Below are 16,552 nucleotides of genomic sequence, written 5' to 3'. Positions count from 1 at the left end.
AAATGACTGGGAGGAGTGGCCACAAAAGGGCTGGAGAAGTTGATGGACAGAACTAGGATGTGAAAAGTCTTGTAGGGTTTCATCCTGAGGACCATAAGAGGCCTTTGACGGGATTTGGGCAATCACATTTGGGTGCTAATGCTCAAATCCCATCACGTCTCCTATTCCCCTTTGCCCAAAGACTCCTACACCTCTTTAGTCAGAGCAAAGGAGACACCTCTCACCCATGTGGATGCAAGGTATGGCTAGGGATTGCCAGGCCAGCACCTCCTAGGACTGGAAACTTTAGAATGTGTGCATAAGTTTAGGTTATAGCCTCCTCTGGAAGCATTTTCATATTTTTCCAGGCAAGGGAAGAAGGAATTGCCTGCTGGAAAAGTGGTTGGAGTACCCATGAGTTGGGGCTGGAGTCTCTAGGGTTCTGACTTCCCCCAGGCTCAGTGCTTTCCTGGTCCAGAGCTCCAAATTTGCCATTGGTTCTAGAGCCCAGAGCTGCCCAAACTGGAGTTTTAGTGGAAAATGAGCAGGTCCCTGCCCCTGTGAGGGAAACAACCCAATAGCTGGCTTCACCCCCAACACAAAGGGCCCCTCCCATTGCTCCTTCCTTCTAGCCTAGAACACCCTCTCTCCTTTCATATAGGCCCCTGATGCTCTCTATACTCCTGTCCCAGCCCTCTTGAAGCCCTCAGTGACTAAGCCACCAGACCCTATGTGGTCTCTGTGTCTTTCTCTCTCACCACCTGTGAAGCACTGATATCCTCTATTGTATAGATTCTCAACCTTGGTTGCACATTAAAATTACCTGGGAACTTACAAAATCCCAATATCCAGGCTATACCCCACAGCAAATATAGAATCTCTGCAATTGGGACCGAGTGATTCCAGTATGCAACCTAAGTCAACAAGTACTGGTCTGTTATGTCTTGTATTGTCTTGTTGCAGCTCGGAGCCCTGAGGGGCAGGAGATGGTATCACTATGCATTCACGTAACCAGATGTCCTGGTTTGCCCAGGACTGAGCATTTTCAGGTCAGACATTCAGTTCTAAGATTGAGAAAGTTCTGGCAAACTAGAATGGGTTGGTTGCCCTCACATTCACCTGACTGAGCACTAAAATCTTAGTGAACTAGTCTGTTCACTAGTGATACTTGTGCCCAAAGAACCATAGCCCCTCTGCTAGACAGTCTTTTCTTTCCTTTCCTGGCCTCCACAGGCATCTCTGCCCTTGAAGCCTGGTACATGACCCTGCACATTCACCTTGTCCTAGTGTCATTCCCTGCTGTGCTTCCCTGCCCATCAGAATCCTGCCCAGGCTTCACACCCAGCTCTTTAAGCCCTATCTCATCCTGAAGCTTCTCAGACTCCACAGGAGGAAAGAGCCCTTTCTATGGCATAAGGGGGTAGGGAGGGACTCATGCCAAGTTAAATATGTGGATACAGTAGCTCAGAGCTGAGATCTGGCCTATTAGGGTGTAAGTTCATACTCGGGACATCCAGATAGCAAGGGGGTCCTTAGAGCCAGGAGACCCTTATTTAATGTCAGTAATCACCTGTAAGTATGTCAAAGGACAGAAGGTGGAGGAACCCAATGAAGAGACTTAAGACAAACAAGAAAACCTTGGTTTCCAGTAAACAGATTCATTCCCCAGCCATCTACTGAGCACCTACTGAGTGCACAACACCAGACCAGGCAGGGAAGCTCTAGGAGAAAGGCAACCTTCAATTTCAAGAGTCCACAATGTAACTTTAATTTTCACTGATTTTGTTTTTAGATAATCACTAACCCAGACTAACTGGAGGAAAAATAATCTGGTTATTTTAGATGAAAAATAAGCATTTACAACAAAGCAGTTATTTCTCTCAGTTACCTAGAATAAATTTAATAATGTACTACCTAAGTAGAGGTACATTTGGAACTTCTTTTAATGATTAAATTATTCATGGTAAATGGGTGCTCACTTTTTTAAAATTTTTTTTTAGTTTTATCAGTCAATTAGGTATCACACTACTCAACTGCTTTGCAAACTTTTCCTCAACAATTATGTGATGGTCAAGCTCTGCCTCCAGATATAATGGAATTTTTGTTATAAAGGAGTTTGAACAGCAGCTTTTTCTGATAGGAAATCTTGAAAATTATTGTCTTTTTAAAAAGCAGCCAGAAGTTCATTATTTTTTCCATCCAGATATGAACCAAATATGTTTTTCTCATAAGGGCAGTAAGCATGTGTCACTAGGTCTCAGTCAGAGAAGCAGAGCCAGGAGGAGACGCGCGCGCACACCTGGCCCAGCTGCAGAGGTCAGTCAACAGGTCAACAACAAAGAATGTGAACTATGAAATAACTGCTGCTTTTCTTCTGCCCTCCCAACCTCCCAACAATCTCCTATAGCCGCATGAACTGAAACTAACAAGGAAAGGAATTCTGGCAACGCAGGTCAGGCTACCCAAGGACACATAACAAAGCCATGACATGTCATACTGAGAAAGTATTTGGCTTAGAAAAATCTGTGCATTTATGTCACATTAAACAAAGGGACTCAGCAGTCTGCAGGACACTGGGGAGTAAAATATAGTCCCAAGAAGACCCAAGAGCCATTTCTATCTACAGTTAAAACAAACAGGGCAGATGAGCTAGAAGAAAAGTGATTGGGTTCAAAGGTCACCTATTGTTTTCCTGACCTGAGAGTCTGAATCTAAAATGCCTCGATTCTTTCTTCCCTGAAATAGACTAACTCATTCCATTTTCAGAAGATAACTATGGTGATTTGAAAAGCAAACCACAGAATCTCCATCTGATGGAGATCCTCAATAACAAAGGAAACTAGTACTAAGGTTCCACTTTACTCATCAGCTTTGTAGTGCTGCATTATGCCCCTTCTGTGCCCTTCTCTATACACCACTGGGTTTTTCCCACATTCGTCATTCCTCCAAAGTGAACCTGCTGAGCTGAATAAGGCAGGAACTCAATCTAAAGGTTTTCATACACTGAACACACCTATGAGATCTGTCTACTATGTGGATTTTTCTATCTTAATACAAATAAGACCTGAAGTAGGTGTAAAGGCCATCCACACTCACTATACCCCAGTGTGAGTTCTCTGAGGTTCAACTGGAGCTGAACTCCAACCAAAGGTAATACCACCTTCTTTTCATCCAGTTTCTCCCTTGCATGAATTCCCAGATGATCAATAAGGTATGAATTACTCTTGAAGGTTTTCCCACGTTCTTTAGATTCAGAGAGTCTGACTCCACTGTGAATTTTCTGGTGCTGAACAAGGTGGGAGTTCTGACTATAGGTCTTCCCGCATTCACTACATTCACAGGGTCTCTCTCCAGTGTGAATTGTGACGCTTAATAAGGAGTGAACTCCTACTAAAAGATTTCCCACCCTCATTAAAATCATAAGGAGCCTCCCCTGTAAGGACTCTCTGATGTTCAATAAGGTGCAAATTACAACTCTAAGTTTTCCCAGTTATTGCATCCCTATGGTCTCTCTTCGGTATGAACTCACTGATGTTCTATTAGATTTGAGCTCTGACTAAAGGCCTTTCCATATACAGTACATTCATTGGGTTTCTCCCTAGTGTGGATTCTCTGATGTCGAATAAGACTTGAACTCCAACCAAAAGCTTCCCCACAAGCACTACCCATGTAAGGCACCTCTCCTGTGTGAGTTATCTGATGCTGGATAAGGTGTGAGCTGCGCCGGAAGGTTTCCCCACACTCACTACATTCATAGGGTTTCTCTTCAGTATGTATTCTGTGATGGTGCATAAGGTTTGAACTATGGCCAAAGGCTTTTTCACATTCATGACCCTCATAAGATTTCTCTTGAATGTGGATTTTTTCATGCTGAATAAGGTATGAGCTCTGCCTGAAAATTTTTCCACATATATTACAGAGATTTCTCTTCAGTAAGAATTTGTGGCTGTTGGATAAAGTCTGCAATATTTCCAAAGTTCTGTCCATATTCAAAGGTTCCCTTGTGTTTGTTTTGTTCACATTCATCTCCTTCATGTAGTCGTATCCCTACTGCAAGAATTTTCTGCTTTATAATTAATGATCCTCAGTCCAGGTCTCACCATCTGACAGAAAATATAAAAAAGGTAAATGTAACAAAAAAAAACTTCTGGTGGGAAAAAGGATAATCAAAGTATACCAGAAGTATCTGATTCCAAAAAAAGTAAAAAAAAATGACCTTGCAATGTAGGAGAAAGACTGATACAAGTTGAGCAGTTTTGGAGAAAATTAGAATTTATATATGAGGTAGCCAACCAGACAGAAATAGTGGGATTAACAAGAGAAAAGCAGAGTTTGAGGGAAGCGTGATGTGTCAGACCATAGGACAGGTGATGTTGGGAATATGTGTGAGGAGGGAGGGGCAAGGGCTGACTGCACAGATAAATACAGCAGGAGAGCCTCATCTCAGAGGTTCTGTCCACATGGTGCCCCAGCCACAGGGATTGTCTGTGCTGGAACAGAGAAGATTCCCCTCACCTAATCATACCCCAACACCTTCTTCACTCCTGTTGAGAGTCTCTCTCTAGACACAGATGCTCACTCACAAACATAGACACACTCAGATCGTATATGCACCTTTTAGAAATAGTGTGAATTGGGAGGATTTGATGAAGGTAGGTAGGGGGAAGAATAGGAGAAAAAGTTGTTTAAAATATGAGGCATAGTACAGAGAAACATTTCCAAATCTACTTCAACTCTAAGAGAATATATAAAAATAAATTCTGTACCCTAGTTGTATCTAAGGGAGACGTGATAGAAAACATCTCCCATTTACTTTAATACAATAAGTTTTACTTATTAAATGGGGGGCTTACTGAAGCAAGTGAAGTTGTTTTGCAGTGATACTGGAAAAAGCAGGTCCTCTGCTTAGAGGGATCTTTCTGGAAGACGGTGCTGAGGAATTCCAATGCAGCATTTCCATTAGCAGTGAAAGCCTAAAACACATGCAGCCCTGATTTTATTAGATAATGGTCACTGCCTTTAAGGGACTTAATAGTTATTTGTGATATTATCACAGAACCATATTGACATTTATTCCACCTCCAGATCTGCCCTCATCTTCTGCATGTTCAATTTGGATCCCGGAGGGTATGGGGGCGGTTACAAGTTCCTTCCTGTGATGAGAACTTGTAAGATCTACTCTCTTAGCAACTTTCAAATATTCAATGGCATTGTTAGCTATGATCACCATGTTGCACATCGCACCAGCAGGACTTATTTATTTACCTTATAACTGAAGTCTGTACCTTCTGACCATCTTCATCCAATTCCCCCAACTACCACACCTCACCTCCAGCAATGACCAATCTAATCTGTTCTGTTCATTGTTCACGTATCTTTGAGTTTAGATTTTTTAGATTCCACAAGTGAGATCACACAGCATTTGTCTTTCTTTGTCTTTTTCAATAGCATAATGCCCTCAAGGTCCATCCATGCTGTCACAAATGGAAGTATTTTCTTTTTTAATGGCTGAGGGACATTCCATTGTATACTTACACCAGTTTCTTTAACCTCCTTAGGTTGTTTCTATGTCTGGCTATTGCAAATAATGCTGCAACAAACATGGTGATGCAGAGAGCTTTTTAAGACAATGATTTTCTTTCCTTCAGATAAATACCCAAAAATGGATCATATGGTAGTTGCATTTCTAATTTTCTGAGGAACTTTCATACTATTTTCCATAATGACTATACCAATTTACCAGGAGTGCACAGGGTCCCTTTTTCTCCATATCCTCAATAATTGTTATCTTTTGTCTTTTGGATGACAGCCATTCTAATAGGTGAGAGTGGTTTAATATTTTTATATCCCTTGCTCAGATGTTTGCCTTATGTGTCAGACAGACTGCAAGCTCCCAGGGAGCAGGGACTACATCTGACAAGTTAGGTGTCTAAAGACTGATCACGACAGCAATCAGGTCTAAATACTAGCAGGACAATTCTTGTTAGCAAAGTACCATAATGAACACAAGTCACTCACTAATGCCTAGAGTAGCACAATCCAACAGAACTTTCCATGGTTATGGAAACTTCCCACTTCTGTGCTGTCCAAGATTGTACCCAATAGTGCCTAATGAGCACTCAGAAGGTGGCTAGTGCAACCAAGGAGCTGAATTTTTCATTGTATTTCATTGTAATTAAGTTTAGTTAGCCATTTATGGCTAGTGGCTACCCTACTGGACAGCATAATTCTAGAGCTTTCTAAATCTGCCAAATCTGTCCTGCAGGGCTTGGGGCACCTAAACTTAGAAGCCTTTCAAAACTGGATTCATTAATTAGGATGAAACATTAAGAAAAGAGAATGAATGGAGCCTCCATCAGTTCACAGACAAGTGAAAGGGTAATAACTTGGACATTCCACCACTTGGACTTGGAATACTTCATAATTGCCTTCTGTACTTGGCTTAGGCAAATATGAAAATGAAAGCTTCTGCTATGTCTCCCTGGCCTGGCCCCTACCTGTCCTTCCAGTCTCATCCTGACCGTCTCCCCTACACACTCTTCTACTGTCTGCTGAACAACTCTATTCATTCTCTATCACAACACGTGAAGGCTTAGACATTCTAGAGGATGTGCCTACTGTTAGAAATTTAACAGCCTGCTGGACATATTCAAATAGGTAACTCTTACTGCTTTTGGACCCTGTTCAATATCACCTTCTCCATGAAGCTGAAGGTGATCCTTCTCCTATCACTCCTGAAATACTTCTCATCTTTTCAAGTCATATGGCACTTCACTCATTCACATTCATTCAGTGTATGTGCCACAACATGCCACATACCATTCTGGGCTCTCAGATATATCAATGAGCAAAACAGACAAAAATCCTGCCCTCTAAGATCTTTCATTTTAGTGAAAGAGGTGGATAATATCAATTATATACTATTAGAAGGTGATAGAAGTGCTATAGAGGAAAAAAGCAAGGAACAAGGATTAGAGTGCCAGGTGGAGTGAGTGGGTGGAAGAATTGCAATTTTACATAACATTGCCAAAGAAGAACTAAGAAAATGACATTTAAGCAAAGATTTGAAGTAGATAAGGGTATCTAGGAAGAAGTATTATACACAGAAGAAATAGCAAGGCAAAGGCCCTTGATGTTCAAGGAGGCCAAGTGTGACTGGAGTGGAACGAGCAAGGGGGACAGTAGTGAGAAGTGAGGTCAGACACATAAAAGGGGGATCTGTGAGTACAGGACCCTGCAGGCCCCACAGTAAGAGATCTGCATTCACTGAGTGAGACTAGAGGACACTGGAGGGTTCTGACCAAAGGAAGACAAGATCTGACATTTCAGCAGGATTATGCTGGCAGCTGTGTTGAACACAGGCTACAGGGAGGTAACAGCAGAGACAGGACAACGAGCCAGGAGGTTATTTCAATAATCCATGTGAGAGAGATGATGGTAACTTAGCCGGATATGGTGGCAGAGAAGTACTTGGATTGTGAAAAAATGTCGATGGTCTCATCAACAGGATTACTGATTAATGGATATGGATATGAAAGAAACAAAGGTTTCCCTCTGGGTTGAGGAGCTAGAGGGGTGACATTCCCATCTACTGAGATGGGAGTATTTCTAAGCCAGCTATAGCATCTCCAATAATCTAAAAAGACATTTCCATGTGGTTCTCATACCAGTCCCAAATCCACCACTCCTCCTGGTGTATGAGTATTTGGTATAATATTCTTGCGAGTCTCCTGTAAGTTTCATGGCTTTAACACCTTTCAAAATAAAAAAGGGGAGGGGAAACCCTAACTGGGTTGCTCAGTTGGTTAGAGCATTGTCCTGATACACCAAGGTTGCAGGTTCAATCTCTGGTCAGGGCACATACAAGAAGCAACAAATGCATAAATAAGTGGAACAACAAATTGTTTTTCTCTAATATCAAGAAAAATTAAAAAATATATATTTAAAAAAGAAGGAAAGGGCAACAAAGACTCCTTTCACTGCTCCACATCCATTCGGTAAACAGTACTATTGATAGAGAACTCAAGACTTGGAAAATTTTAGCTTAAGGTAAAAAGTTGTAAGTCTAGCAAGTAATGTGTATGTTAAAGCTTTTGTTTCAGAAACCACAGATAAGGCCCATCCTGGCTCCTGGGAAAACAGCCAGCCTTCTGGGGCAATCTGGACCTTTTTGTGCTCCAGGAAGATACAGATGACCACCATTCCTGAGAACAGCTAAGTGCCCAGAACAGGAATGCTGCAGCCTTGCTTACCTAATCCCCCCTGAATTTCAAAGCCCTCACTGCATCTTGTTTATCCACCCTCCCCCACCTTATAAAAGGTCTGGCCTGGAAAGAAAAGACAGGATGGCTTGTTAGGGTATGAACCGACCATCTTCGCAGATCACTGACCATCTGAATAAAGTGCCCATAAAGATTCAATCATTGTCATTGCTTATTGGATTTGGTAGTGACAGGCAGCCCGAATGCCGGTGTCTTTTCCGGTTACACTATTGCTTCTTCCTGTTCACTGTTAATGTCCTAAAGTCAGATCCTAACCACTCCCCATCTCCCTAAACAAATGAGATTCTCTATCTTGATAGACAACACTCAGTTGTTCAAAGCTAGCATACCTCGATATCTCTGCCTACAAAACCTAAACTCTGGCCTGGAATTCATTTTACACCATCTCACTCCACTCTACCTTTACAATCTCATCCCCATCACGTCTTCTCTTTGCAGCAGTTAATCTGAACTAACACCTCCCCAACATTTATCCCCAGGCATTTCCTTCTCTTCTCTTCCAACCTATCAAAATCCTATTCATCCGTCAAGACCCAGCTCAAATGCAGCTCCTTTTTGAAATTTATCCTACTCCAGCCCCTAGCTGGAAGTGGTTTCTTTCCTTGGAATTTCTAAGGAATATAGTTCCTATATCCCTCAGGGCATTTAATTAACCTCATTGTCTTTGGACCTTAGAAATAGCTTTAGTTTTGTGTGTTCCCCTAAATTTATAATGAAAGGATCAGAGTAAAAGATGTCTTCCACTTCTTTTTCTCCAACCTCAGGACTAGGTAAAGAACTCTTTATGTATTAGGTGTTTAAAAGTGCTTCTGATTATTTCCCAGCAATCCATTAAAAGGATGTTCTACTCCATCTACAAAAGAATCTATAAATCACTGAGGGTCCCAAATACATTATTTATAAAAAAAACTCTTCAGGACTGAGACACAAGTAGAATTCAGACAGGCATGTCCCCTCATGGCATGGCCCCCTCAGCAGACAGGGGCCAGTCTGAGACAAGAGGTAGAGAAACACAAGAGCAGCTGCTCCCTGGAATAACAGGCAAATAAAGGGAGAAGCAAATATATGGCATTCTCAAGTAGGTAAGCCACAGAACTGTATGATCCCAGCCCTGACCGGTGTGGTTCAGCTGGTTGTGCATCATCTCACAAAGCAAAAGGTCACCAGTTCAATTCCAGTTCAGGGCACGTGCCTGGGTTGCGGGTTCGGACCCCAGTTGGGGTGCATGAGAGAAGCAACTGATCAATGTTTTTCTCTCACAATGATGTGTCTCTCCCTCTTGATAGGGGCTTAAGACTTAGGAAAATTTAGTTTAAGGTAAATAGTCATAAATCTAGCAAGTAATGTGTATGTTAAGTTTTTGTTTCAGTAACTACAGATAAGGCCCATCCTAGCGCCTGAGAATAAGCAGCTGACCTCTTGGAGACATCTGTACCAGGAAGAAGCAAGGGACTACCCTTCCCCCCTTGGAGGCAACTGTTGAATTTCAAAGGCTTTCGCTGACACCTTGTTTGCCCTCCCCCAACCCCCTTATAAAAGATCTGGCTGGGAAAGAAAGAGTAAGATGGTTTGTTAGGGTATGAACCCGCCATCTTCTCAGATCGCCGGCCATCTGAATAAAGCACCTATAAAAGATTCAATCACTGTCATTGCTTAATTGGATTTCGTAGTGACAGGCAGCCCGAACGCCGGTGTCTTTTCCGGTTACACTCTCTCCTTCTCTCTAAAAATAAATAAATAAATAAATAAAATTTCTTTTAATAACATGTATGATCCCAGATACATTTACTTCTAACAGCAGAAGAAATGAGCAATGCTTTTTAAATGCCCCCCCCCCAAAACCCATGTCCACCTGGAACCTCAAAATATGACTTTATTTGGAAACAGGGTCTTTGCAGAAGTAATTAGTTAAGATGAGGTCATAATGGATGTGGGTGGGTCCTAAATCCTATGATAGGTATCTGTACAAGATAAAGGAGAGGCAGATTCACACACAGAAATGCACAGGGGAGAAGGCTGGGAGATAGGGATTGGAATGATGTGACTACAAGTGAAGGAACACCAAGGATTGCTAGGAGCCACCAGAAGCTAACAGTCATGGAAAGATTCTTCCCAAGAGCCTTCAGAGGGATCTTGGCCCTCATGGACTTCTAGCCTCCATGACTGTGACAGAATACAGTTTGGTTGTTTTAAGTCATAAATTGTAATAATTTGTTACAGCAGTGCTAGCAAACTAAGGTGCTTCCTGTTTGATTTTCACCAATCAACAAACATATGAAGCACCTATGTACAAGATACCAATATAGGTATTAAAAAAGATATATATGACCAAAGCGCTTCAAAGCACAAAATTAGGAGTGACAACCTCTACTTAGGTAAGTTGGGTATGGCACCCTCAAAGAATGACATTGAGCTAGGTTTTGAAGTATGACCAGGATCAACAAGGTAAAGTGCATTCCAGGCAAACATAACAGTATATGTTAAGGCTCAGAAACCTAAAAGGGAATACTAAATTTAAGGTATAGTGAAAAAAATTTCCATGTGACTGAAATGTAAGCAGAAGACATAGCAGAAAAATAGAATAAGAGCCAGATAATGAAGAGACATATAAGCCACACTCAGGATTTTGGACTTTATCCTATAGGCAGAGAATATGATCAGACTTGTTTCCAGGGAAGTTTATTCTGGCAACTGTAGGGGGGAGTGGGGGAAATGACCAATAGCATAGGAATGTTTCAACAACCTAGAAAAAATGCAGTGGGTCTAAATGAGGAAGTAGCAGTGACAGGCAACAGAATCAGGTCTTTCTGAAGAAAAATTGGTAGGATTTAGTAACTGAATATGAAGGGAAGGAGAACAGTATTGGATGACTACAGGTTTTCTGGCTTGGGAAAACCAGTTACTAAAATTAACCAAGGTAGTCAGAGGAAGGTAGGGTGATATAGGCTACGGCAGAAAAGGATGAGCTCAGGAGCTCAGAAGGGAACCTATGAACATGTAGTACTCAGGCATCAGCTGGAAGCAAGAAAAGCTCACAGAGGTAAATGAAGCCATGGAAGGAGATAGGATCACCTATAAGAGTGAAAAGAGGAGGGGGCTGAGAACAGTTTTGGGGAAAATCAATGTTTAAGGAACAGGAGAAATAGGAATGATAAAGGCCCTGAGTAGAGGCAGACCAGGAGAAAATGGTGCTTCCAAAACCAAGGAACAAGAGTTACAAGGAAGAGAGATCACAACAAAAAAATAGTAAGGGGTCAAAAAATTAGGGCTGAAAAAAATGTGTTCAGTGGGTTCATTAGGTAAGCCACTGGCAGCCTGGATATAACCAGTTTTAATGAAACAGAAGCAAAGCACTGTGTTGAAAAGTGAATGGCAATTACAAAGATATTAGCAACTGGCAAAAGTTTTTTTAAAGAGGTAAAACAGTGAAAGGAACAAAGGTGACTGTAGCCAATTGCCCTCTGCTGCTCAGTCAGCCACCAAGTCTCACAAGTTCAGGTGTAAATGTCTCTTGCATCTGATTGTTTCCTTCTTCACAGCCCCAGCCTGTTTCAGAAGCTTCATGAAAGAGGCTATCCTGCACTGAGTCGTCACGCATGGGATCTTGAGATGCATGGGGTTTGGGCAGGCAGAGAATGTCGGAAACAGCAATGCATGTGACTAAGAGGACACAAATGCACAACAGTGGGTAGTGCAAAGTGCCTTCTGCATTACCCTGTGCAGACACACCACTCTTGCTGAGTTTGTCTTGGGGGATACTGAGGTAAGACTTTAAAGCTGGGCTGAGACTACTGTAGAGAACTCAAAATATAAATAATGAGTATTTAAGAAGGTGAATATGGGTACTTGGTTTCTTATAAAGACTAATAGCAAGGAATCCGTGGTAAGGATCTATTCTATCCTCTCTCATCAAAAACTGATTCCTTTCTTACTCTAAACCCTTCCAAAGGCCAAACTCATAGCTTTCTAAGGGTTCTGGGGCTACTACCCAGTTCACAGGGATCTCTTCTTGTGGATTTCTACACTGTTTATTGTCCTATGGCCTCTCAATAGTTAACTATTCCAACTCAACTCTGAGCTCATGGGTCGTTAGGAGTTACATTTCCTTCCAAGTTAGTCTCAACACCTCATAATAGTAACTGAATAAATACTTGTTAAATGAAATATTAGCCTGAAAATATCATTAGAAGACTACATATATGAAAGAAAAACCTCTCTAAACATAAGCCATCTCCAAGTCTATGATGTGCTTTATGTAAACCTTTGTCTCTCAATTAAATCATCAAGTCCACTCTTTTTTTAGTGGCCAGACATATACACCAGAAAAAAAGGTGAGATGAAAGACTGATATTAAACTGAATATTTATAGTTTAATTTCATTTTCCATCAGCAGGTGGCTGGCTTGTCTGCTGTATTCCATAGGCAAGCACCTTCTTGCAGTTTATACCTTGAGTGGAAAATGTATCTTCCCTAATGGTGAAAGAGAGCTTGGGAGGATTCCACTCTTTTCCTGGTGCTTGGGGTATGGGATAAACTTTGCTGGATTCATTCACTTATTTATCCATACGGCATTGGATCTGAGCTTCTCCAAAGACCAAGCAAGTTAGCAGGTGCTGGAATGACAGCTCCTCAAGACTTAGTACTACGATCGTGCTCCTGTAGGTTTGCTCAACACAGTCAGAGAGGAAACATTAGTTATAGGCTTCACTTACATGCAGTAGAGTTTTAGATAATAATAAAAAAAATTGGTTGTCTTGCACCAGGGCTATCCTAAGTGTAACATTAATTGTGTCTATCTAATCAAAGGCCGTGGTTAGGAGGACAGTTTAGACAAAGAAAGCTAGTTAAGTCAGCTTCTCACCCTTGCTCTTTCGAGGCTTCTGCTCAGGGGATGGAAACAGGGACTCCAGAGACATCTGTTCAGGAAGCTTCTCCATGGGCTGAGTCCAATCCCCGGTGCTGCTCCAAGGCTAAATCTTCTCTAAAAATTCTTCAGAACACGACACAAAGGATGGGCAGTCACTTCAGGAAAGGGTGGGAGAACGGGTCAGATACAGGGAAAACAGCAGGTGAAGCCTTCCCAGGAGAGACTCCCAAGCCAGGTGAAGGTCTGAGAAGCTTCATTCTCTCTTCAGGTCAGCTGGGTCCTGCCGTGAGGTCACCAGGCCCACAGCACTGGGAGGCTGCGCCCAGGCAGGCAGGACCCAGCAGGTTCCTGCAGCCCCACCCCAACTCCACACGAGTCCCCCCCCTCCCAATCTGAGCCCACTGCCATAGTAGGAGCTTGCCACCTGCAGTGACGCTGGCCACCCCACTCTCCTCCCAGAGCCTGGGGTCGCTGAACCCCTATACTCACTAGCTCAGGCCGATCCATGCGCTCCACAGTGCTGGCGACTTCGCCCTCCTGTGGGAGTCTGGAAAGTCGGTTCTTTGGTGTGCACTTCCGGGTCCCATCTAGGCGGTTGGAGGTCTAATCTCGATCACTGGTGTTCCAGGGGCTGCTGAGTCCAGAACGGCGTGGGGGTGGGGACCTACTTCACTGTTCTTTCCCCCGGAAGGATTGTAGCAGGTTGGGGCAGATTACTCTACATACCCTTTATCGACTAAGTGGATGGAGGATCTAAATCGGTTGTTTCCTTTTCTCATCCTCTCTATCCATGTGCACCCCATTTGCCTCCTCCGCCTGACTCCAGCCCTGTGTTACCACCCACCTCCCCGCTCCGTTCTTCAAAATCACAGGTCAGTTTGACCCGTGGGGTCCAAATTCACTTTATCTAGGTCCTCGGTCCACCCTGTCCTTCTCTCACTTTGTCTCTTCAACGCAGCCCCTCCCAGTTTTGCCTGGAGTATATAAATAAGCAGGAGGAACACACTGGTACCAACACCGATATGAAGAGAAAAAACCTTAGAGGTCAAGATCCAAAGACCCTGTGCTGTAGGCACACCTGCAGTACAGATTTGCCAGAGGCACATTTGATATGTTGAAGCTCGAAAAGGGGTTAAGCAAATGAGTTGTTTAAACAGCAGCTACCAGTTGTAGAGCATTTAAACTGCCATTATCTCATTAATCCTTACAACTATCCCATGAATTTGGTACTTTACTATCTCACATGCCAGAAGCTGCAGTTAGTAAGCAACTAGTGGCAGCATTTGAATCCTGCTGTATACAAATCAGAGCCTGGTGTCTATTGCACCCTGGGGGGACAATGAGAAAGACTGGGTAGAAATTTGTAGTATGTGCAACCACAGAAAAGGAAAAAAGACAGACACTTATGATTTTGCCCAAGTTATATATTTATAAACATGAATGAAATACAAGAGATTAACCATTTTCTAAAAGTGAAGAGTGAATAGGATGCATCAGCAAAATAAAAAACTCCAGCATTATTTTCTTATTAATTTGTACAGGGCACCATCTGATTTCTGATTGAAATCACTCTTACAGTCTTGGTTTAAACAATGGTTCCTTCTTGCACTATTTTGAAAATGTGATGTCATATGATAGAAATTTTAGAAGAGACAGCTATCAGTTGCTGACTCCAACAGGGAGTGACCATCAGGAGGCAGTTTCTACCACAGCCCAGGATGCCTGATGATTTCTCTAATCATATTCACTGGCAAATGCTCCAAACCCAGGGCATCCCACCCTGGACAATGCTAGTTCTGCACTGTTAAATGTTTGCTTATTAATTCCCTCTTTAGATTTTACTTCTATCTAAACATCTGTCTTCTATTTTTATTGGGTTTTACTAGTATTTATAGTAATAACTTTTTGGCACTTACTATATGACCAGCACTTTTTACATTATGTTTAATTTCCATGCTGTTATTAACCATATTGTATAGACAAAAAGGCTTAGAAAAGTTTAAGTAAAATTTCCAAAAGTCACACAGCTAGTAAACAGCCAAGTTCAAAGCTATTGCTTTGACAACTAATCTGTTAGTCTTACTCAGTGGATGGCTTCATTCATTCGATTAGGTTAACTGTACCCTTTGGCTACCACTGAATATCATAGAACTTGGCAATTGTATTACTGAATGAAGGGATGGATGAAGTTACATTTCTAGAGCCTCACATTTCTAGATTCTCACATCTCTAGATTACATTTCTAGATTCTCACATTTCTAGATGTGAGAATCCCACACTTTACTGAGATGACACTACAGGAGTCTCTTTTGAACTTTGCTCTTAAACTTCATCAGTTTCCCCCATACTATTCCTAGGGTGAGGCATTTCTCCAGAGGGCTCATTTATTACCCTGAAAATGCCATACTCTTTCATCTGTAGGCCTGCTGGCATGCTCTTGCCTGAAATACTCTCCTTGCTCCTCTTCCAACATACCCCATATTTCTCCAGTCTCTAGATACTCTTGCTCAAGCCAGAACCTAGGAATCAAACTTGATTTCCCAAATACCTGCTTTGTTCCACTGCTATAACCAGAGGTGACAGTAAATCTTCGTAAAAATACATGTCCATCAGCAAGTTCTAGTTAGCAGCAAAAATTAAGAGCACATTTGGGCATTGAAAAATGGATATGTAAATCTAGTCATGGGAGTGGGGTGGCTTGGCAGGAGATAGGAATTTGGGAGCTTTGATCTGTGGCCTGACATTGTCAAAATTGTCTAAGCCTGTTTCAAATAGGGGAGTCTCTGACTAGCTCCCAAAAGATACTGGGATATTTTCTCCTAGTATTTTCTCAGAGAGCTTTTAGGACCAGTTGCAGACTGGTAACAGTGAACCATTGGGGTGTGACAAAATGAAGAGCCATCAAAGAAAACTTCTCTGGTTGGTGTCTAATACCAACTTCAAAATGATGGAAAGTTTTGGAGCCAAACAGACCTGATTTTGAACTTGCTGTGTGACCCTAACAAGTTCTTTAATCTCTCTATACCTCAGTTCCTCTGTGAAATGAAGCTAGTTCCCTTGCAGAGTTGTTGTGAAGATTAAATTTGAATGTGTACATACATACATGTACATGTACGTGGACAGAGAGATAGTAGATAAAATTAGGTGTCTCTCAACTATTAGATTTCTTCTCCTCCCTCTCCAACATCAAGACTAAAATGACTAAGAACACAAACTAATATCATACTGTACCAATAATTACCATCAAGCTTAAAGTAGCCTTGAAGATATTTGGTTTCTAATTTTTTTAAATGTGTTTATTTTTTTAAAAACACACTCTGCTTAGTTCTACAGAAACCTCAAATGACTTACTCTTATTTTATGTACTGACAGCATCCAACTGAATAACCCTTTAAATCCTAAACATTCAGACTTTATTCCTCAA

At 41.9% G+C, this 16,552-nt stretch overlaps 1 protein-coding gene across 5 annotated transcripts in view; it reads right to left on the bottom strand.

Annotated features, from left to right (window-relative positions):
• The window catches only part of TMEM225B (transmembrane protein 225B), a 38,076-nt gene extending 24,344 nt beyond the window's left edge, over positions 1-13,732 (bottom strand). For 2 of the 5 annotated variants that reach the window (XM_045837955.1, XM_045837959.1), the window contains exons 1-3: positions 13,618-13,732; positions 13,123-13,283; positions 4,833-4,952 (exon numbers count right to left, since the gene is read on the bottom strand). The gene's annotated coding sequence lies outside the window, so the exon portion shown is untranslated. The remainder of the gene's footprint in view (positions 1-4,832; positions 4,953-13,122; positions 13,284-13,617) is intronic. The other 3 variants (XM_045837958.1, XM_045837957.1, XM_045837960.1) reach the window with 2 other exon arrangements.
• Positions 13,733-16,552: the final 2,820 nt, after the last annotated feature.

This window comes from Phyllostomus hastatus, unplaced genomic scaffold (genome assembly GCF_019186645.2).
Source record: "Phyllostomus hastatus isolate PE091 unplaced genomic scaffold, TTU_PhHast_1.1 phas_contig_254, whole genome shotgun sequence".
In the NCBI taxonomy this organism is placed as follows: Eukaryota; Metazoa; Chordata; class Mammalia; order Chiroptera; family Phyllostomidae; genus Phyllostomus; species Phyllostomus hastatus.
This window is presented reverse-complemented; position numbering and strand designations above follow the sequence as displayed.